This window comes from Cervus canadensis, chromosome 3, assembly GCF_019320065.1.
Source record: "Cervus canadensis isolate Bull #8, Minnesota chromosome 3, ASM1932006v1, whole genome shotgun sequence".
NCBI classification, from domain to species: Eukaryota; Metazoa; Chordata; class Mammalia; order Artiodactyla; family Cervidae; genus Cervus; species Cervus canadensis.
The window spans coordinates 48,750,304-48,772,391 of NC_057388.1; the positions used below are offsets into that span (position 1 = coordinate 48,750,304).

Below are 22,088 nucleotides of genomic sequence, written 5' to 3' on the forward strand. Positions count from 1 at the left end.
TAGCAGCAGCAGCAGCAGTTTTCTCATTTATTGTAACGTGCTTACATTGGGCTTTTCATGCCCTAGAAATCTAGAAATATACTTAATTCTCTAAGAATTCATTAACTATCTGTGCCTATCACCATTACTACTGTCACCATCACTGTCCTCATCAACAAAAACTTGTCTCAAAGCATATGCCTGTGTTGTGAAAGTCACTCAGTCATGTCCGACTCTTTGCAACCCCATGGACTGTAGCCCACTAGGCTCCTCTTTCCATGGAATTCTCTAGGCCAGAATACAGGAGTGGGTAGTCGTTCCGTTTTCCAGGGGATAGTCCCAACCCAGGGATAGCCTCCAGGTCTCCTGCACTGCAGGCAAATTCTTTACTGTCTGTGCCACAGGAAGCCCCTATGTTGTAAGCAAGTACTGATGCCTCGTGAAAAAATATGACAGGTGTTATGGAATAGGTTTTGTAAGGGAGATACTTTTAAAACTTTGAAATGGGTAAATTTGCTTTCTTTAGAAATTCTCTTAGAAATCATAATATTTTATAACTATATAGTCAGTGCTTTATAGTTTACAAGATTCGGTCCCTTATATAAATTCTTCTAATCTGAATGTTTTCTTAGAAGGTAAGCATTGCTCATGTTTTTTTAAGGAAAATGGAAAAATCCCATGTTTTTATGAAAAAATTGAGATTCAAAGAGGATAAAATATTATCTAAAATATGAAAAACATGCAATCTAGTTTTTATAAGTATATTTCTATTTAAAAAAATATGATGCTTATTTGGACTGTTTCAAATTATATGTATTTCCTGGAAAACATTTCTGTTCTAAAGGCACAATATTTTGAAAAAATTTTCTGTATTTACTTGCACAGCCCCGACTCGCTCTACTACTGGCAACTGTTTTGAAAACTCTCCCCTATCTGATGGGGCTGTCAATCACCTCCTCACCTGAAGGTGAGCTTGCAAACCAGGCTGGTCTGTTAGTGAATTCTATTCCTTTGACCCAGAGCCTGGTCAGGGGTGAGCATGTGACTAAAGCAAGGCAACCAGAGTCTTTGGGGCTTAATATAGATACTGGGAGGAGATCTCTCTCTCTCTTAAAGATCACCAGCCCAAAATTTGTAGTGTTTGATGACCATTTTGTCACTGTGTGGAAAAAGCCTGCCTCGGCGTGAAAATGACCCAAGGAATAGAACATCCTAGACATGGAGAAAGGCAAGTCACTAGTGCTGTTGCTGAAGTATCCATTTCTACTGGGTCTTCTTCAGCTAATAAGAACCAGTAAATTTTTCCTTTCCTCCTTTCTCTCTTTTTTTTATCAGCAGTTTCATTGGGATTTTTTTATTTCTTGTGCCCGAAGAAGTCTTGACCAAATAATGTCTACTCGAAGATTCTACAAACTTGTGAATTCAAACTCAAGTGCACAAAAGAAGCCATATAAAATATTCAAGTAACTGGAAAAGATGGTTTCTTTATTTACTTGAATAATTAAGTATTTCATTCTGCATTTGGAAAGTATCTTCTAGTTAAAATTTCTGAGGTGCTATCATAGCTTTTATCCTGCTCTATAGTTTCAAATTCTTCCTCAATATTTTAACATAAAAACAGAAATAATCTATTTGATAGAAATATTTCTATCAAAGATAGAAATAATGTATCTAAGTGAAGAGTCAGGATATAAAAACTAGAAAACACTTCAATCCTGCTTTTAAGTGTATAAAAGGGATTTATGATGATGGAAAATGGCTGAGGTCCCATATTAAGGAAATTGCAGTCATAAAAACAGTTATGGCTAAATTCTCCAGGATGACTTACCAGAGTGAAATACTAAGGAAAATTCTTAGCCTTTTCTACATTTATATATTATTTCCATTAATTTAAAAAAGGGTGCCCATAAAAACAAAGTCAAGGAAAGAAGATCCCAATAGGAGATTCCTGATGACATTTAAAATATTGTATTTATAAACACTCATTACTTATGAAGTCATAGCTTATCAAATATTAATCGAATATTTGTGAGCTCCCATTGTATACCATGCCCCTGTATAAATAGAGAGTTTCTACCCTCAAAAAGTGTGTAGTCTGTGGGTTTGAAGACAGTAAGATAAATGCTAAAAATCTAAATGTGAAACCTAAATTGAAAAGTGGCAAATCTACTGGATTGTTGAAATAGCAAATTTTAAAACATGCCTTATGGAACATTTAATTCTTAGGTCTAAAGTTTTAACACTTAAGTGTTATTATCATCAAAAAACCTAAGCTGACTTCAGAAAGATAAAATAATATATGTCAAAAATCCTTTCCAGTGTAGCCAGACACTACCTTGACGATGATTTCTAACAGTAAGTCAAAAAGACCTAAGGAGTCTTCATGATTTTTCCCCACAAGACTACTCTTTTATATGACCACATTTAAATGAGTCAAAATACACATGATTTAATTTTATGTCTAATATTTACAGACTATTTTGCTTGACAGCATTGTTCCCAATAACTCATAAGCCTTCTGGAGAAGAGGGTGTGTGTAGTGGAGAGAGTATAGGCTTCGGGGTCATCACACTTCAATGTGATGCGAATCTGGGCTTTACCATTTACATACCTTCTGATCCCGAGTGTCAGTTTCTTCATCTAAAACATGGGAATAATAAGGGTACACATCCATGGGTTGGACAGGAGGGTTAAAGATAAATTATGAGACACTGGAATTTGGCATTCAATAAATGCTGCTTTTATGCTCATCTTCCTAAGTTGTGTCTTAGCCAGTTTCTGCCTACCCTCATCAAAAATGAGGAACTTGGCATAGTCCACTGGGTGAGCCCACTCCAAATACCTGCCGACTGTTTCATCACCTTAGCCCTCTCATCCACAGTTTAAATAGTGTTATTTCTTATTTTTCCACCCTTTGGCCATCTTGTGGTTTTCCTCTAAAGCTACTTCAAGTTCCTGAAGTCCTTCTTAAATTGTACTCTAAGACAAAGGCCACTGTAAGGGCCTTCCACACTAACATAGAATAACAAACAAGGAACTGGTGTGTGTGTGTATGTGTGTTAGTCGCTCAGTTGTGTCCGACTCTTTGCGACCCCATGGACTGTAACCCACCAGGTTCTTCTGTCCATGGAATTCCCCAGGCAAGAATACTGGAGTGGGTTGCCATTTCCTTCTCTAGGAAGGAACTATTACTTTACCTCTTTAAAGAAAAGTAAATCCATATCACCACTGAGGCTTAGCTAAACATACAGAATGTTTAATTAAATTGAATTTCATGTTAATCAATGAATAAAATTTTAGTACAATTATGTCCCATGAATGTATACGACATGACAGTATGAGTTGTAAGCAAACAGAGAAAAATAAGGGACCAATTACTGTTTTTATTAACAGAACTTAGATTGAAACTATTTTGGCCAAACCTATCTATCTGTTGGAGTAGAACAGTACTTTTTAGGTTTTTATAGCACACATATGTTGCAAAAGTGCATACTTTTTTTGGGGGTTGTTGTTGCTGTTTTGATGCTGTGTGTCTAAAATATGCTGTTTTTGAAGTGATTATCAAGGTAACCTGTTCATAACAGGTGGTTGTAAATATCCTGTGAAGATATAACCATGTAAAAGTAAAGGTTTTTTTTCCCCTAAAAATCAAGGAAAAGATTTGTGTGCTTATTACAGTCTACATGGCAACCTGTCACTGACATGAGATTTCTGAAACAGAAAAAGAATTCCTATATTTATTAGCATACTTTATTTATAATAAAAAGCTTATTGAAATTCATATATAGGTTTCTGTAGGAGAAAATAAACATGGCACAAAATGATTTTAATGTGTTATAAATATTATTTTGGTGGCTGCTCTAAACAATTACTCTTGATTATTACACAAATGTTTCTTTGAAAGAGACCCAAACAGTGCTCTTACTCAGATTTTTATCTAATACTGTATCCCTTCTTGCAATAAACATTTTAAAAGTTGAAAATGGCTGAATCATTTCACAAGAAAAAGCCAACTTGCATTTTCCAGCTATAACATATGATTGAGATTATTGTTCAACTCTGATATGATACTAATAAAGATAAAAAGAACTGAATTCCATTATATTCTCAAGATTATCCTTCACACAGCCTTACTCTGTTAGTAAATATCTTTAAGACTGGCTGAAAGTATTCAACTTCTGGGAATTAAGAATAAATGGACATTTGTTTTATCATTGTGCGTATTGTTAAAAAGTCCTGTTCAGAAAATACATTGAACTGTCAGCATCTTGATTGATGGACAGCCTTTGTCCCATTAATAAGCTGTAGGTCAGGTAAGAATGTTTCACTGCCCTTGAAAATGTGAAGATTAAACTTTCAATATTAAAGTGCTAAGATTCTTGAAATCCCATAAAACTATTTAAAAATATTTTTCGGCCTAATGGAAAGACGCAATTTTATAGTTCAGATTGTGCAGAAGGGCTATCAGATTTTGTTCAATTAATCCAGAAATCCTGAATAACTCAAACCCACAGGTCACATTTGAGAAACATCTAAGTACACGAATTAAATTAAAAAAAAAATAGCTTAGCAATCTTCTCCGGTTGCACTCAATTACAGGATTTGATTAGGATGAACCTGACTGAACGACCGGTCTGCATGTGAACCACTGAAGGGAGACACGGAGAGGAAGCCGGCACATTACTCATTAATGAATCAGACATCTCCCTCCCTCAGTGGTTGAAAATGCTCTCAGTATAAGACACAGTGAATTCCAAACGGGGAGAAGTGTGCTCAGGAGTGAGTTTATATAACTGATTAATCTCTTCCGGTGTTACCTAGAGCAGAAATCAAATGCCTGGAGAGGAAGCTGGTGTGAGCGGGCCTATTTATGTCATGGCCACTGTCACATAGAGAGAGCGCAGCATCCAGGGTAAAACAGAAGAGACATATAAAAATGCCAAAGGCCAGGCTGTGACCCTGAAATATGGAGTGGTCAAGCGAGGGGGGTGCTCCACTTTACCACTGTTTGCACTTAGTTCTTAGGGTAAGTCTGAATTTCATTTTGCTCACACATGAGAACTTTTCTGGAAATCAAAGTTACCAAGTAGACTCCCTGGCAGTGAAGTGAACCAGGGACACTTTTCAAGGTGAATTTTGTCAATATATAACATTTTCTTTTCAGGCAAAGTATAGAAAAGCTTTTAGAAAACATGAAAATAATGTGAACGGAAGAAATAACAAAACTGGCCACATTTTGTATAAATGTGGGTTCCTTGGTAAAAATAACACAATTCTGTGTTGGGAGAAAACAGCGTGTAAATATCACTACACTGAGATCAATAATCAGAGAATAAAAGATCCAAATAAAACCTTCCACAGAAATCTTAAATACTTTTAAATAAAGAATGCCAAACAAAGCAATCCTCGTAAAAATAGAACAGAACAGAAAAGTAAGAACAGAATCCAATATCTGAACCTCAGTAAACACTCTGCATCTTTGAAAAATCAATAAACCAAAAGGTTAGGACAACTTATAAACAAGTGTGCTCAGGATTGCATTTATATAACTGATCAAGGAAAAATAATTCAGAGCAGCATATGTGTGTTTGAGGGAGAGAAACAGAGAAAAGAGGTCAAGATATCAAAAAACTTGCTAACCATACAGGTGCTGCCCACTTGGCAGTGCCAGCCTCCTGTCCCACACACTGCCCTCTGGGCTGTGCATTCCAGATAGGTGCGCATCTCTGGAGGAATATAGGGAAGGAGAGCTAACCACGGTAAAGGTGGGGCCACAGAGTATTTCAGAGTGAAGGTATCACTATACCGGATAAGCTGGAGCTGCGAAGGGACAGTCAAGGCAGGAGACAGATACTCTGCACAGAGACAACACCTATGCAGGCGCCGTGGGGAGAATGTGCAGGGCTGTTTAAGATGCTGTACCTGGCACAGAAGCTGTGTGGGCTGGGCTAGGTGTGGTTGAAGTTGGAAGGTTAGGTGGGGCACATCACAGAACGTCTTACACATCCTGCTGAGGAGTCTGCTCTCTTTTAGTAGTGGAGTCCCTCAGAAATTTTAATCAGGACATGGAAACCAGCCTACTTATAACTGTTATTAGACAACTTTGGTGACAGTGTGGTGAATGGATTGGAGGGGAGAGGAGCTAGAGGCCAGAAGACCTAACAGAAGGTCACTGCATCTTCCCAGGCAATAGAGGATGAAGACTTCCAATAAAGCAAAGACTCCTAGATCTGTATCCTTCTCTCTTTATGTCCAGAGAGTCCAGAAGTCCATCTCTCAAGCATAAGCTTTGTATGTTTGACAGCTACTTTTTAGAAAGTACTTATTTATTGGCTGTGTCCTCATTGCTATGTGGAATTTTTCTCTAGTTGTGATGCATGGGCTCCTAGTCGCGGTGGCTTCTCTTGTTGCGGAGCATGGGCTCTAGGGCACACGGGCTCAGTAGTTGCATTTCTTGGGCTCTAGAGTACAGTCTCAATAGGTGTGGCTCACAAGCTTAGTTGCTCTGAGGCATGTGGGATCTTTCTGGATCAGGGATCGAACCCGCGTCTCCTGCATTGGCTGGCGGATTCCTTACCACTGAGCCACCACGGAAGTCCTGTTCAATAGCTATTTAAGACTAAATTTGACAAATATTTATTGAGAGCCTAATATATGCAAGATGTGTGGGGGTATATCAGTAGACAAAACAAACATGTCTGCTGTCGTGGAATGTACTTTGTGGCAGGTGGTTCCAGACAACAAATACATAAAGCAGTTAAATCAGTCATGTAGTATATTAGAAGCTGATGAATAAGTATTGAGAAAAAATGCAGGGCTCCATGAGAAAAGTATTCATATTGTTTGTTAAGTGTTCTCAACAAATAAAGCAGTTTCAGAATGTGAATAAAAGAAGTTGATGAATGTTACTGGCAAAAAAAAAAAACAAACAAAACCCAAAACAGCGTCAAAGGAGGAAGAATGCACAGCACATGGGCCAGTAAGCCTGTACCTCAGTGACTAGGAGATTGTATCAGAAAAGACAAAGAATCAGAGCAAGCAGGACCTTGTAGTCTTGAGCTTGTATTGGAGTGAAATGTGAAGCCATCACAGAGTGGTGAACAAGGAAGTGATTATATTTTAATAGAATCACTTTGACTAGGTGTGAGAGATTTCCGGTGGCAGGGGGTGGGATAGCGCTAAAATGTGGATTGGGAAGCTGCTGTAATGTCCAGGTGAGTGATGGCAAAGAGAAAGGAATGAGGAGAGGTGACTGAATTCTGGTGATATTTTGAATGCAGAGCTAAAAGGATCTGCAGATGGATTTGGAGATGAGGTGTGTGAGGAAACAAGGAGTCAAGAACCAGCTAAGAGATTTTGGCTTTGGTAAAGGGGGAATGACTCTGCCCGTCACGACACTGAGCAGGACGGTGGGCCGAGTCTGGCACGGCTGTGTGAAGATGGGAAGTTTAGTTTTGTTCATGCTTGAGAAACTTCTTAGGCACCCAAAATGAGATACTGAGTTTGCAGTTGGATATTTGAGCCCTGGAGTTAAGGAGAAAGATCTGGACTAGAGACTGAAATTAGAAACCTGTCTGCATATTAATGGTATGAAAAACTGTGACATGAGTGAGACCACCAAGGGAAGGTGTGTAGGGAATGGAGAGAACTGTGTGCTGGGGCACATCAGCGCCAACAGGTTGGTGAAAAGGGGTGACTACAAAGGAGCAGTTTGATAGACCCTCTGGCACCTCCATCTACTCCCATGATACTTGTTCTGCTGTTCCATATCCTATCTCCATTCCCACATTCCCGTCATGCCTAATTCCTCCCTTCAGGCATTTTAAATACCTGTATCTATCCACCTGTATCTATTCCCAGGGCAGTATCACTTCTTGCTTGTATTTACTACTTCATCTTCCTTCTCCCTTCTTATCCCTGATCATCCATTCCCCAATGAAACAGATATCTTTCTAAAAAGATGGCCTGATTATATCATTTTTTATGTTTAAAAATAGATCAACTCCTTAGCACAGCTTAAAAGAAATGCATGATGTGGCTTCTGCCTAATTCTCCCACCTTGACACTTGCCATCACCTCCCTAGAAATCCAGGCTCCAGCCATCCTGTCTTTGTATGAATTGTTGAAGCAAGCCATGTGTTCTCCTATTCTGGGTTTCAGCATGTAGATCTCTCTTTATGGAACACCTCTGCCCTCACCTTCAACTGGTTAACTCTTACTGTCTCTTCAAGTCTCATCTTAGGAAACACTTTTAGGAAGCCTTCACCAATGCCTCTCTTGCCCTCTAGGATGGGATTAGGAACTCTCCCAAGTGCTAATACATCAAACCTACCTTTTCCTTATCTAGACTTTATAATGTTGTATTGTAATTTACTTATTCATAACTCCCGCCAGGCTACAAGCTCCATCTTTAGCCCTTGGCATAGTGCCACTGGGCTTCCCAAGTAGCACCAGTGGTAAAGAGCCTGCCTGCCAATGCATGAGACTTTAGAGACACAGGTTCGATCCCTGGGTTGGGAAGATCCCCTGGAGGAGGGCATAGCAACCCACTCCAGTATTCCTGCCAGGAGAACCCCCATGGACAGAGCAGCCTGGTGGGCTACAGTCCACAGTGTGGCAAAGAGCTGGACATAACTGAGGCAACTCAGCACAGCAGACAGTGTCATTCACGGCACTTTATAAGCATCTGTTGAAGAATAGATCATGGGATAAATTAATAAATGAAAGAATGATCCTAAACAAAACCCCTGGCAGTATGGATAGGATAGAAAGAAACGACTAAATTAGAAATTTATGTGACAGTGATTCAACATGGATTTTGACCAGAAAGGAGACTGAGAAGTCAAAGATGACTATACAATGTCTATCTTGTATGTAATAATCAAAGGTAAGGAAAATAGGTAGAGAAGAGTTTTGGGGCAAAAATAATACTTCAGTTAATAACTGAGGTATCTGTTTGTTATTCAAGTGGCAGTGTCTTTAAGGTGGTTAACAATATGGGCATAGTGGTCAGGAGAAAAGAGGGAGTCAGAAATGATCCATGAATGTATTTGAAGTCATGGAACTGATATCACCTATGGACACGTTCAGTAAGAGAAAGGAGGGATTCAGACGAAACCCTGAAGAGGACCAGAATATAAACTTTATATCTAAAGGCCAAAAAAAAAAAAAAGGTTAGAGTGGCATTTCAGAAGCTTGAAGAGAAATTTCAAGAAAGGAAAAGCAAGATGTATAGTATCAGATCTCGTAGAAGGGTCAAGTGGTATAAAAGAACTATCTGTCAGATTTGGCAATGAGGTTTCCAGTGTTTAGACGATACTTTCTTGAGTGCAGGGAACAGACTGCTTGAGTTGAATGAGTTAAAAAATGAATGGCAGTAGAAAAAAAATGAGTTAAGAGATTTTCAAAAATTCTTTAAAGGATAAGGCAGAAATAGGAATGAATACTTAAGGTAACTGTATATTAAGGATCTTATCAGGTGTGTGACATATGTGTTTTCTTTCTTCCTAGAAGCAAGTTGAGTAAGGGATGAGTGACAAACGATGATAGAGACTTTAAAGATGAGAGGGGTTGGTAGGGAAGGTGGGACAGATGGAGCAATGAGCTCAAAGATGTGGGGAAGAACGAGATCAAGACCATAAGTTGAAAAGACCATTTCATCATCTCACACAGAAGCAAGGAGGTAATAATGAGTGACACGGAAACCATTTAGGATTCTGTTTACTCTTTAAATTATAAGTGAAGATACTACATTGAGAAGGGGAGCCAAAGAGATTAAAGAACTTGAGGGAATAATGGAAGCTTGTAACCACTAGTGAAAGTCACTCAATTGTGTCCAATTCTTTGCGACCCCATGGACTATACAGTTCATGGAATTCTCCAGGCTAGAATACTGACGTAGGTAACCGTTCCCTTATCCAGGGGATCTTCCCAAGCCAGGGATCAAACCCAGATCTCCCGCATTGCATTCGGATTCTTTACTAGACCAGCCACCAGGGAAGCCCAATCACTGTGGTGGCAAGAGGTAAAAGTGAGACTACAGACAAGTAAACAGATATGCTGGAAAGAGAAGCAGGTGCTATCGACTGGTCAAAATAAGCAATGACCAAAACAAGAATAAATGTTCTCAAGGTAATATTTATCTTAATGCACAATGCTCATTTTTACTGAGTATCTAAACAGGCAGCAAGGAGGATTTGAGAATTAAACGGTCCCATAATCATCATCTCTGTAGTGAATTCCTTGTAGTGTTTATATAATTCATCAGATCTATGAACCTTTATTAAGAGGAAATGTCAGAATTGGACTGTTTTTATTTCAAAACCATTATTATTGAAATCTATAAGGAATAACATCAGGGAAAAGAAAAACATATTGAAATAGATACTCTGTTCTCTTTTAAATAAAACCAACAGTCTAAAGATGTTAAAGAAATGAATTAGATATAATGATTATTTAACTCTGAAAATTAAAACCCATTCAGGAATTGTGAGGGAGCCTTGATACTAAACACCAATCTCGTTATTCATTCAGAATCCTTACTAACATTAGAAAAGCAATTAATCAAGTTATGACATAGATTCTAGGACTGTCTCCTTTCATTGTCATTAGTGAAACTGTCCAGGATTATATCTGCACTTTTCTAGTGATTTAAAGAACAATTTTTTTTTTTTGGTAAGCTATTTGAAAACCAGAAGAATGTTTAAAATCATTGAACCTTAACTTACAGATTTCAATGAACAATCCAAATGTGTGAGACTGAAATAAATTTAGAAGTATCTTAATTCTGATATGACAGAAAGTGAAAGTGAAAGTATCTCAGTTGTGTCCAACTCTTTGCGACCCCATGAACTGCAGTCCATGAAATTCTCCAGGCCAGAATACTGGAGTGGGTAGCCTTTCCCTTCTCCAGGGGATGTCCCCAGCCCAGGGATCAAACCCATGTCTCCCACATTCCAGGAGGATTTTTTACCAGCTGAGTCACAAGGGAAGCCCAAGAATAATGGAGTGGGTAGCCCATACCTTCTCCAGCACATCTCCCCAACCCAGGAATCCAACTAGGGTCTCCTGCATTGCAAGCGGATTCTTTACCAACTGAACTAAGAGTGAACTTTAAAAAGTCCAAAATGCACTTTCATATCTGTTAGGAGAACATTTCCTTCTGTCAACAACTTTTGCTTTGGCTGCTTCTTTATATATAAATAAAGTGACAGAATTTAAAATATTTATTGTACACTTTTACACTCAATTAAAAAACTAGCTAGGGTAATATTTTAGGTCCAGAGTTTCACATAGGCTCTAAATGATTCTCTCTGTCTGCTGTCTATCTTAACTAGGTAATAGTCAGGTCACAGGCTCACTTTGGACAGTGTTGGAGGGATTCTGCCTGAATGTGAAGCCAGAGTCAAATGACAGTTACTCACCTAAGACTCCCAGAGGAGCATAAAGAAAGAAAGTGAAGACAGCCCTTGAGGGAAGCTTTCCTCAACTCTTAGACAACGAAATCTAGAACATGAGAAGTACAATTCTTACACATACTCCAGCATGAATTCTGTGCAACTGAAACCCAAAGAAATGGTCTCAAAATAATATTTGCAAGAAAAGCTAATATATGTCCACTGCAAATGATATCCCAAATTGAAAAATAACTATGGATATAGTTTTAAGGGCTATAACTCTTGATTCTAACAGTAATAGGTGCATTACAATACCTTGATATGCTTCCCTCATAGCTCAGTGGGTAAAGAATCTTCCCAAAATGCAGGAGACCTGGTTTGATTTCTGGGTTGGAAGATCCCCTAGAGAATGAAACGGCAACCCACTCCAGTATTCTTGCCTGGAGAATCCTGGGGACAGAGGAGCCTGGCAGGCTACAGTACATGGGGCTGCAAGAGTTAGACACGACTTAGTGACTAAACCACCAACCACCACAGTTCTAAGGGTCATAACTTTTTATTCTAACAGTAATGGATGCAATACCTGATTACAATACCCTGATACACTAGAAAATTTCAGTGAAAATGGTGTAAAACATTTGTAAGTTTGGTTTTTCTTTTAGTACTCTCTAATTTGTTCTGAGAACTCAGAATTTCATTTACAGCGTCCGTGAGTAGCTAAAAGAGTGCAGAGGACATGCCTCTGACATGCAGAATCAAAGTTCTCTCTTCTGCTACATGTTCCTGTGATTCCTATTGGTAGCTAAGAGTAGGACAGACTAAGAGGCTTGATTCAGAAATGGCTAGATGATAGTCTATCGTTTCTCCCAGAATCAAACCACACATGACAGAGTTGGAGGAAGTTTCGACTTTGCTTATCATATGCGTACCATTTTCCTGTGAGCTTCCCTTGATCCCAAGCACAGTTTTGACCAACTTTTTTCCTATTCAGAAGGTGGCAGCCTGACTCCTAACGGGACACTCCATCACTTGCAATGCACCCAAATCCATGACCCTTAAGCGATCCACCCACCCCTCCCTTCCTTTAACCTTGCTGACCCAATGCCCTGGCAAAACCTGCAGGTCTTCTCCTTCATTATCTATTTCCTATACTTGCAGCATGAGAGTTATTGCAAAAATGTCTTAAATTGAATCACATTTTCCAAATGAACAAATACAGAAGCATTTGACTACTCATTTACCAGACTGTGAGACCTTTAGAGTTTAAAAAATCCCCTAAATGAGAATGTGTACAAACACATGAATATATAATTATTACTGATGGTTTGGTCAACCATTGAAATAGAAATTAAGAATGTCAAAACTATACAAATAAGTTATTCCTTATACACTGTTATCTATAAATAACAAATTTCAAACAAATTTCAAAACAAGTTTAATGATAATATATGTAGTCAGCAAACTTTCAGATTCACCTAAAAAAGCCTCCATTTCAAGACCATAATAGCACAGATTTCCTTTTTGTCCCCACCAAGATATGTTTAAAAAAAAAAAAAACAACCCAATAAATCAAATTCTGGCACGCCAATGTCATATAGAAACAACACACTTTTGACCAGGAAAGCTTTTCTGGGGACAAAATGTGATGAGCTGTTAGAAATTCACAACATGGTATCAAGAAGAATGTCAATGACCATGATTCAGTTCTATGCCTTCATCTAAATACCACTTTTTTTCTTTTAGAGAGAAATTACTGTCTCCATAGCCTTCAATACTCTAATCATGTGCATTTCAATTGCACTTAAAGCTACATGTTTATTCCAAGTCTATATGGGAAGTCTAGTTACCAGAAAATACACACTCATAAACAGGAAATCTAACTACATTAAGAAATCTAACTACAGTAAGAAGGTATTTTCCCCCCACACAATAGAGTTCAAAGGCGTGACACCTATGCAATTTGTAGCAAAACTAAACACTACTATTATTGTGGAGTACCCTTCTCTCCCCTCTTATATTATGGCAACTTATGATTATAGCTATGTTTTCCAAGCCTATTTGAACTTGCTGCTCTTGCTTACAGATACAAATGACCTGCCCTTTACTGTGCAAAGCTTTCAATCAGTAAGCATGTCAAGGTGGATGGAAGGATGGCAGGAACAGTAAAAGGGGAAAAAAATCAATTTTTAGAAAGAATATGTTAACAACTGAATATTTAATCAAATTAGCCTAGAAATTCCTTCCTATTTTCAGCACTCTTTGTAAGGCTGTTTCTTCACGGTACAGAATGAATTTCAATAAGTGTCATATATTTAGTTAAATGGTTTATTTTGAAAATTTGTTGAATCAGGTCACTGACTCAGAATATGACAGATGGATATTGATATTGAATAAAAAGATTGACATTAGCTGGAAGGTTCTGGGCAGAATTCATTCACTTAATATTTAACAAAATATTTACTGAGCACCTACTGTGTGCCAGGATAAAATGATAAACATTTGGACTTTATACTACAATAAAAAAAAGAGGAGTTGTTCCAAAATAATTTCCTTGGGGTTAGTAAGGATTACAATGGAATACCAATAGTAAGCAAGGTCTTTAAAAGCACTTACATTTTCCACATGGCATCAGAAAAATGCATTAGTACTCATTCAAACATCCATTTTGTCATGGTTGTAGGATTTTAGACCTAACTCAGATTTTTGAAGATGCTGTTTACTGACCCTTAACAAAAACCAACTTCCTATTTTTCTGGAACAAAAGGGGGCTTACATTATTTCAAAGATTTCTTAGACATCAAAGAGCTTAGAGAGACATATAGTTTATGGGTAATGATTTAGGATTTAGTGAATCAAAAACACAGGGATTAAATTTCCTTTAAAAGACCCGTAGATTTAAATTTTAAGAGCCAAAATGTTGGTTTAAACATACTTTACTCCCGAGAAAAGCGAAAATTTATTTTTAAAGATAGTCTGAGTTATCTTACGGACCTAAAACTTGGCTAGGTTTTACTTTCCCACATGATTAGGCCTCAAAGGAGACAACCTGCCTTCTACTAAACAAATTTACTCCACCTCTCTCTGATTTGTAAACACACATTATTTCAAATCTCTAGCTCTGAATGTTCTTGATATTTTCAAGAAAATATTAAAAACCAGAAAAATCCCATAATCTTATTGAACAATTGAAGTACATTTTAATTCCTCCAAGTCAATTCTTTTTTTTACATACCACTTTAAATCTGGACCCAAGATTCTAGGTGCTAGATTCAGATTTCCAACTATTAAGGAACAAGAGATCATTTCAAAACAGGAAAAGGCCACTGATCTTAATATGTACACAGCCTCATGATATATTATTATATTTGCATTTAAAATAGTAGGAAGAAATACAGTACATAATCTTCCGTTCTAACACAATGGCCTTCCGGAAGGCCGCTAGCCTGGGTATTTCACTGAGTTTTTAGGATTAAAGGAAACAAGTTAGTGCACAACCTATGAGCTTTTATTCCTTTGGAAAAAATAGATTGCAACACTGGTCTGAGGGCTTTTAAAAGGCACTCGAAAGCAGCACAGTGCACGTTTTGAATTTCAGCAGTAGAGGAATAACAACTGGTGAAGTTCAGACAGATCGTAAAAAACAGAACAAAGAAAGCACCAGTATTCCAAACAGAGAGTTTATTCTGAATGAGAACATGGAAATAAAATGTGAAATATACACATAAATTTATAATGAATTTAGATTTCAAAAAAATATTGCTGTAGTTTAAGAATGAAATAACTATACTACTCTTTAGAATATACACAGTTTGATAGAAAGTATGTGGGTTGATGAGTTTAGGAAAATAAGTATGTGCCAATAAATATGATGAATTAAAGAATATCTCTTTTTAAAATTGCTAAGCCAATTTTCCAGTGAAGTAAAAAGCCTGAGACCTCTAAAGATAAAGTACTTTACAGAGCGGTCTGGGGTTCTTTGGCTACGCATGCTGCTGAATTAAACAGTATCTGAAGTTAAGACATGGGACCACTTGGCAGGCAGAGCTGCGGCCAGGATGACAAGCGAGACCACCAGTAGTTAAATCTGGCCTGCAGACACTTTGGCTCTCTAGCTTGCACAATTTTAAAGATATTGAGTCAACATTTTAAAATTGAGAGATTTCTAGGTTTAAAAATTCTGAAAGCCACCACATGGTTCCATGCCACTCACTGAGACTCACAGCAACTCTGATGATGCCATGCAGAGTGGCTGCCCCCCTTCAGATCAGTTCAGTCGCTCAGTTGTGTCCGACTGAGACCCCATAGACCGCAGCACGTCAGGCCTCCCTGTCTGTCACCAATTCCTGGAGTTTACTCAAACTCATGTCCATTGAGTCGGTGATGCCATCCAACCATCTCACTCTCTGTCGCCCCCTTCTCCTCCTGCCCTTCAATCTTTCCCAGCATCAAGGTCTTTTCAAATGAGTCAGTTCTTCACATCAGGTGGCCAAAATACTGGAGTTTCAGCTTCAGCATCAGTCCTTCCAATGAACATTCAGGGCTGATTTCCTTTAGGATGGACTGGTTGGATCTTCTTTCAATCCAAAGGACTCTCAAGAATCTTCTCCAACACCACAGTTCAAAAGCATCAATTCTTTGGCGTTCAGTTTTCTTTATAGTCCAACTCTCACATCCATACATGACTACTGGAAAAACCATAGCTTTGACTAGACAGACCTCTGTTGGCAAAGTAATGACTCTGTTTTTTAATATGCTGTCTAGGTTGGTCATAACTTTTCTTCCAAGGAGCAAGTGTATTTCAATTTCATGGCTGCAGTCACCACCTGCTGTGATTTTGGAGCCCCCCAAAATCGTCTCTCACTGTTTGCACTATTTCCCCATCTATCTGCCATGAAGTAATAGGAACAGATGCCATGATCTTAGTTTTCTGAATGTTGAGTTTTAAGCCAACTTTTTCACTCTCCTCTTTCACTTTCATCAAGAGGCTCTTTAGTTCTTCTTTGCTTTCTGCCATAAAGGTGGTATCATCTGCATTTCTGAGGTTATTGATATTTCTCCTGGCAATCTTGATTCCAGCTTGTGCTTCATCCAGCCCAGCGTTTCTCATGATGTACTCGGCATATAAGTTAAATAAGCAGGGTGACAATATACAGCCTTGACATACTCCTTTCCTGATTTGGAACCAGTCTATTGTTCCATGTCCAGTTCTAACTGTTGCTTCTTAACCCGCATACAGATTTCTCAGGAGGCAGGTCAGGTGGTCTGAAGAATTTCCCATGTCTTGAAGAATTTTCCACAGTTTGATGTGATCCACAGAGTCAAAGGCTTTGGCGTAGTCAATAAAGCAGAGGTAGATGTTCTCTAGTAAAAGGGTTAGTTTTACTCATTTAGGTTACCTGTTTATAAATCTTTATACGGGATATAGACAAAACATAAGTGGGGAAGAAGAAAAGAAGAAGAAAATTCAACACACTGATTTAACACTGGAAAGGGAAAAGGAAGGACAGAGAAGGCAAGAAAAGAAGTACATAGCAGACAGAAGTTGTAAGCCATCAGCAACTGCCTCCTTTGCTGTCTCCAGATTTATACTATGAAAGAGATCTGTGACAAAAGGTTGTTGAGTGTTACTCTCATCAAATTCCATTAGGCCAGGCTCACAGTGTAGAAAATAAGAAGGAAAATTGTGGAGCAATATCCCAGATCAAGGATGAGGTGTGGGAATAAATGCAAGAAAATATCATGGTTCTCTTCTTTCATAGTCCTCAAACCAAGGGATGTGGGTCTCTCCTTCAACCTCACCTTTGAGGCTGTAAGGAAGTATGGCAGGCACTGTCCCAGTACTTCCCATAAATGACCAGGGATTCCATGTACAGCTGTGCTTGCGTAATTTCAGAGAGAAAAAAAAATGAGAATGACACTCTCATGGAATGCAAAGGAGAGGTCCTGCTCCAGATACCCACATGCCTCATTCTTTCATTTCCTTTAGGTTCTAGCTCAAAGGTCACCGTTGAATTAAGGCGTTCTCTGACCCACTACTGAATTTTTCAGTCACCAGTCCATTCCCTCCTATCTTACTACTCTCTCTACTTTATGCTTCCTTATATCTCTCATCACCACCTCACATACATTTTATTTCTGTATTTTATTTAATTTGCCTTTCTTCAATATAAAACAGAGCAACATGAAGTCAGAGACTTTTGTCTGTTTTATTCTTTGCTGCACTGCCAGAGTCTAGAATTATGCCTGGTAGGTGCATAACAATTTATCCTGAATGCCTAAACCCTCAAACACATTCTTAAGAGTACATGAAACTGGCTTTCACTAGAACCTGTGATTCTTTGACCATATCTCATAATTGCTCAGGCCAAATTTCATAATAGTCCTTTGTTATATTAGAAAAAATACTTTTCAAATCCTATGGACCATTATATAATCTATATGGCTCATAAATTTTTATATAATTTCTAATTGCCTTATAGCTACAGATTTTATTATAGAAATATAGAACACAGGAATAACCTGTATAAACATACTTGCACAAATTTACACAATCACAAAGAAATATGTATACCTGGGTATGTGATTGGCTGGTTCACTGTTGTCTTTTTATTTCACTATGCTCACACCTCCTGTTACAAATGCCACACATGTGATTTTTCTCTCAATTACATTTTACAGCTTATAAAAACACATTCTTCATTTTGTCCCTTGAAAAACAAAGTGGTCAGATTTTACTGGATGTTTTTATTGAAACAAATCCCAGGGGGAATATACTAAACTGTTAAACACAGCTGAAGAGATATCTGAGAATGGGGTTTCTGATAGAAGTGTAGATTACAAAATTACTCACAGCTCTAATCTGATAATAGGAGAATGCCCCACACATACGAATGGAGGTCTTTCTTGGTATGCTTTACTACAAAAAGAACGAGAAAGGAAAAAGATAACTGGAAAAAAAGAAGATGAGAAAAACTCCTGAGACTAGAAATGTTATAATCATTTATCACTAACTGAAGAATCCCAACATACGCCTCATTGGAAAATGGTTCAAATAGTAAACCTTCCTTGACGACTGGGCAGAGGCTGTGTGGTGCCATGAAGACAGCTTGTGGGCTAGGCTCAGGCACAGTTGCCTTGCCTATAATATGAGGAGGTTAAGATATTGGTATCAATCGTGCCTATTTTGTAATGGTGTTGTAGTATCAGAAAGATGATACACTCAGAAGCAGCTTCAAAATTTTAAGTTCCAATCTTGTGATTTTAAAAAAATTACCTTACTTCATGGCAAGTAGGTTGATCTCTTTGCTATTAAATAATAGAATTTTTTCCCTAAGGTTGTCATTTGCTTATGAGATCCCCCCTAACAATTATGGAACTTGACTCCATTTTGCATGTGATTGATTTTTCTGAATATCTAATTCTTCAAGGGCAGATATTTCATTTCTTCCTTTTTAAAAATGTTCCTCTAGTACCAAACACATATGATGTTTAAATTACAGTTCTTAGCTATTTTTTGCTAAGGCAAATGTGGGCCTGGCAGCAACTCTGTTAAGAACAGGGAATCAAAATGATCCTGAATTGACATTAGTCAGTATATTCATCATTTATTACAAAGAAGTGACTATTTTGCACTGAGCAAAGCCCATGGAGAAACTCTGCCCTGAGGGCTAAGTGTCAAAGACACCAGTTTCAACACACACCAGTGAGGTAAAGGAGATTAATTCCCTGGCACTTGAGTCTGCATATTTTCTCCCTTTAAGGTGGCACAATTAGGAAATTCAGTTTTCCATGAACAAACATTAGTAGCTCAAGAGAAATACTGGGGATGACAGGGAAAGGAAAGCATGGATGATTCTGGTGAACCTAATGACAGTAAAGAAGAAACCATGAAATCACTAGATTTGGAAGCACAGAAGACTTGAAAGCAGCTCCAACCAAACCAAAGGGAACGGATGAGGAGGAAGGCGGCAGAGAGATGGGAGGTGCTCTCAATTTGCAGGGAACTGTCATCATGAATGTGTCACCAAGGGTATCCGTACAGTCAGAGAAAGGTGTGTGTCCTGAGAGAATGTTAGCCCTTTTGATTATTCACCTTGTTGTGAGGGGACCACATTTGAGAAAAAGTTTCTTGAGGCTATTATAGAGATGTGCCAAAGGCAAATTAGACTAATGCTATTTTGGACTATTTTTTTTTTTTACCAACAGTTAAGGAAATTGATTTTTGAAATGCATTTCTTAGTCTAATCCTCCTTTAAACAAATTTAAAATTTCAAGATTATAGTAGGTTGTAGTCTTAACAGGAATTTATAAGGGGTTTTCCCCTGCTTACAAAAGCATCATTTTTCTTCTACTGTAGGTTTAAAAGTTATGAAAATACTACTTATGAACTTTCGTACTGACTGGCTGTGGTTTAATCTAATACATCTTTATCATTCAGAAAAACCTCATCCACTAATTCTGAAGGGACATAGAGTATGTTTAATGTAAACCTCTACTGTGATGTATTAAGAACATGGCAATCTTTGCAAAAGCAGTAGTCAGCAGATAATCCTCTAAATGCTATAAATTACATCATGTTAAAAATCAAAATATATTTAGGTTAATAACTATAGGCTTATGCACCGTAAAGTTTGAAACCCTGAACAGAATTTATAAAACACCAGTAAATTTTACAGGGAATTAGCCACAGTTTTGGCACTAAAAAATTTCTTATAAGTGACGTAAATCTTACTTGTATTATTCAGCAGTTCAGAAAGAGTTAACACTGAATCCATCACAGACTTGCAGTCTACAACTGGAACCAAAGCCCCTCATTTTCTGTTCCATTATGGAAGTTTACATGTTAAAACAAAGCCCAATAAGCTTAAACCGAGAAAGAAAAGCTATGTACCTGTAAATAATCCAAGTACCACTTACAGTTTACATAAAAGCACAATTTATATCCTAGAAGCACACAGAAATATGATGTACATCATTTTCAGAGCATCCTCATGCAGAAAAAATTCATTAGTCAGCTATAATAGTTTAGCTGTAAAGGAAAATAATGTCTCTGAATCCATTTGCATGGCAATGTGCATGTGTCTGGTTGATGGAAATGACAGAATAAGTCTCCACCCAACTCTACAAAATGTGAACACTGTTCTTAAAATTCAGGAGAGGGTCCAGATACTTATATTCTCTCCAACATCAATTTTTACAATCCTCTCATATTCATTGACCGTCTTAACTTGGCAATTAAAGGATCCTGATTATTTTGCCTAAGAGAGTTGACAATATTTCATTCTGCTTCAGGGCTCCTTTGAATATAAAACTGTGATAAGGTAAAACACACTGGGCAACTATTAATGCATGAGCCACAGGAACTCTCTCCAACTGCCAAATTAGTAAATGGCTCTTTTTAAACATGAAGGGTATGAAATGTGAAACCATACTTTGGAGTAAATTCTGCATTGGCAATAGTCTGTGAAAATACCTTCGTTTCTGGTTTAATTATTGGATCAGTATCAGTACTAGCGAGATTGCCTGACTTCTGGTTATAATCTATTTCACCAAATATGATAGATGTCCTCCACAGAGCCCCAGCAAAGAGAGAAAGTAAAATTGAAAATGATGGATCACAAGACCTGTGTATTTGTCAGAAATTTAAAACAGCCCCTCACAGAAACACCTGCCCCTTGGAATCTGCCCCATGTAAAGCAAGGCTGGGAACTAGAAAACTGTTTGCTCGATCCTTTCTGGTCACATCACCCAACGACAGGGTGATTCGATCCCTTTTGTAAAGGCTGAGTCAGATCACAGCATTGAAACTTGCGGGCCGTAACAGTCATACACCATCTTCTACCCCAGCGCCCCTCTCTCCTGAGTCACACAGGTGGCTGTCAGAAGCAACCCCCTGAAACGAAAAGCCCCATTCTAGTTTCCACCTAGCCTCTAGGGCCACAACGTTCAGTTTCTGAAGCCGCTGAACTCTCACCCGCCTTCCCGATCTTGCCCTCCGGAACACCAGTCAGGTCTCCAGGGGAACAAAGAGCAGAACGGCCGGGGCCAGGGGTGGGGGTGCAAGAGCAGAAGGGGACTGGAGTTTTTTTTTTTTTTACCTTGCGGCACCCAGGAACCGGCGGAGGAGAAGTCAAGCGCGCAGGGACCACCCGCGCGCGCCGCGCCTCCCTGCCTCCTCGCAGTAAGTCAGCTGTCGTCCCGCATTTGGCTCCCGCCCTCCGCTGGACTCCGCATCTGGTCACAAAGCGCTCCGGGCGCCGCGGGCGGCGAGAGCCTCGGGTCACCTGCGGCCGGGCCCGGCTGCGCTCTCCCTCCGCCCCGCTCTCCCTCCGCCCCTTCCCACCCGCGCGCTGCCCGGCCAGTGACTCAGCCGGGCACCGGCGCGCGCGGCCCGGGGCAGCCCGGACACGTCCAGGAGGAAGCACGGCCAGGAGAACAGACTCGGGCTCTCGCCCGCCCGCCCCTGCACGTGTCCGCCCGTCTCGCGCGAGGTCCGTCCACCTCGTCCACAGGTCCAGGGACCGCTGAGGTGGGGACTGGCAACACCCCGAGGGGGAAATCGGCCCCCGCCCTTCCTGCCGCCCGCGCGCCGCGCCGGGCCCCGCGGGGGGTCGCGTTTCCTCCCGCCCCTCCCCCGCCCACGACAAGGTGAAACTTTCTAGGTGGAGTAGTTTTCTCGCCCTGGCCGCTCGCACTCTCCCCCGCCTCAGCTCG

The 22,088-nt window shown here is 39.2% G+C and overlaps 1 protein-coding gene across 2 annotated transcripts in view; it reads right to left on the bottom strand.

Annotated features, from left to right (window-relative positions):
* Positions 1–21,602, bottom strand: part of MET (MET proto-oncogene, receptor tyrosine kinase) — a 112,084-nt gene extending 90,482 nt beyond the window's left edge. For both annotated transcript variants that reach the window (XM_043463129.1, XM_043463128.1), the window contains exon 1: positions 21,473–21,602. The gene's annotated coding sequence lies outside the window, so the exon portion shown is untranslated. The remainder of the gene's footprint in view (positions 1–21,472) is intronic.
* Between the last annotated feature and the right edge of the window lie 486 nt (positions 21,603–22,088).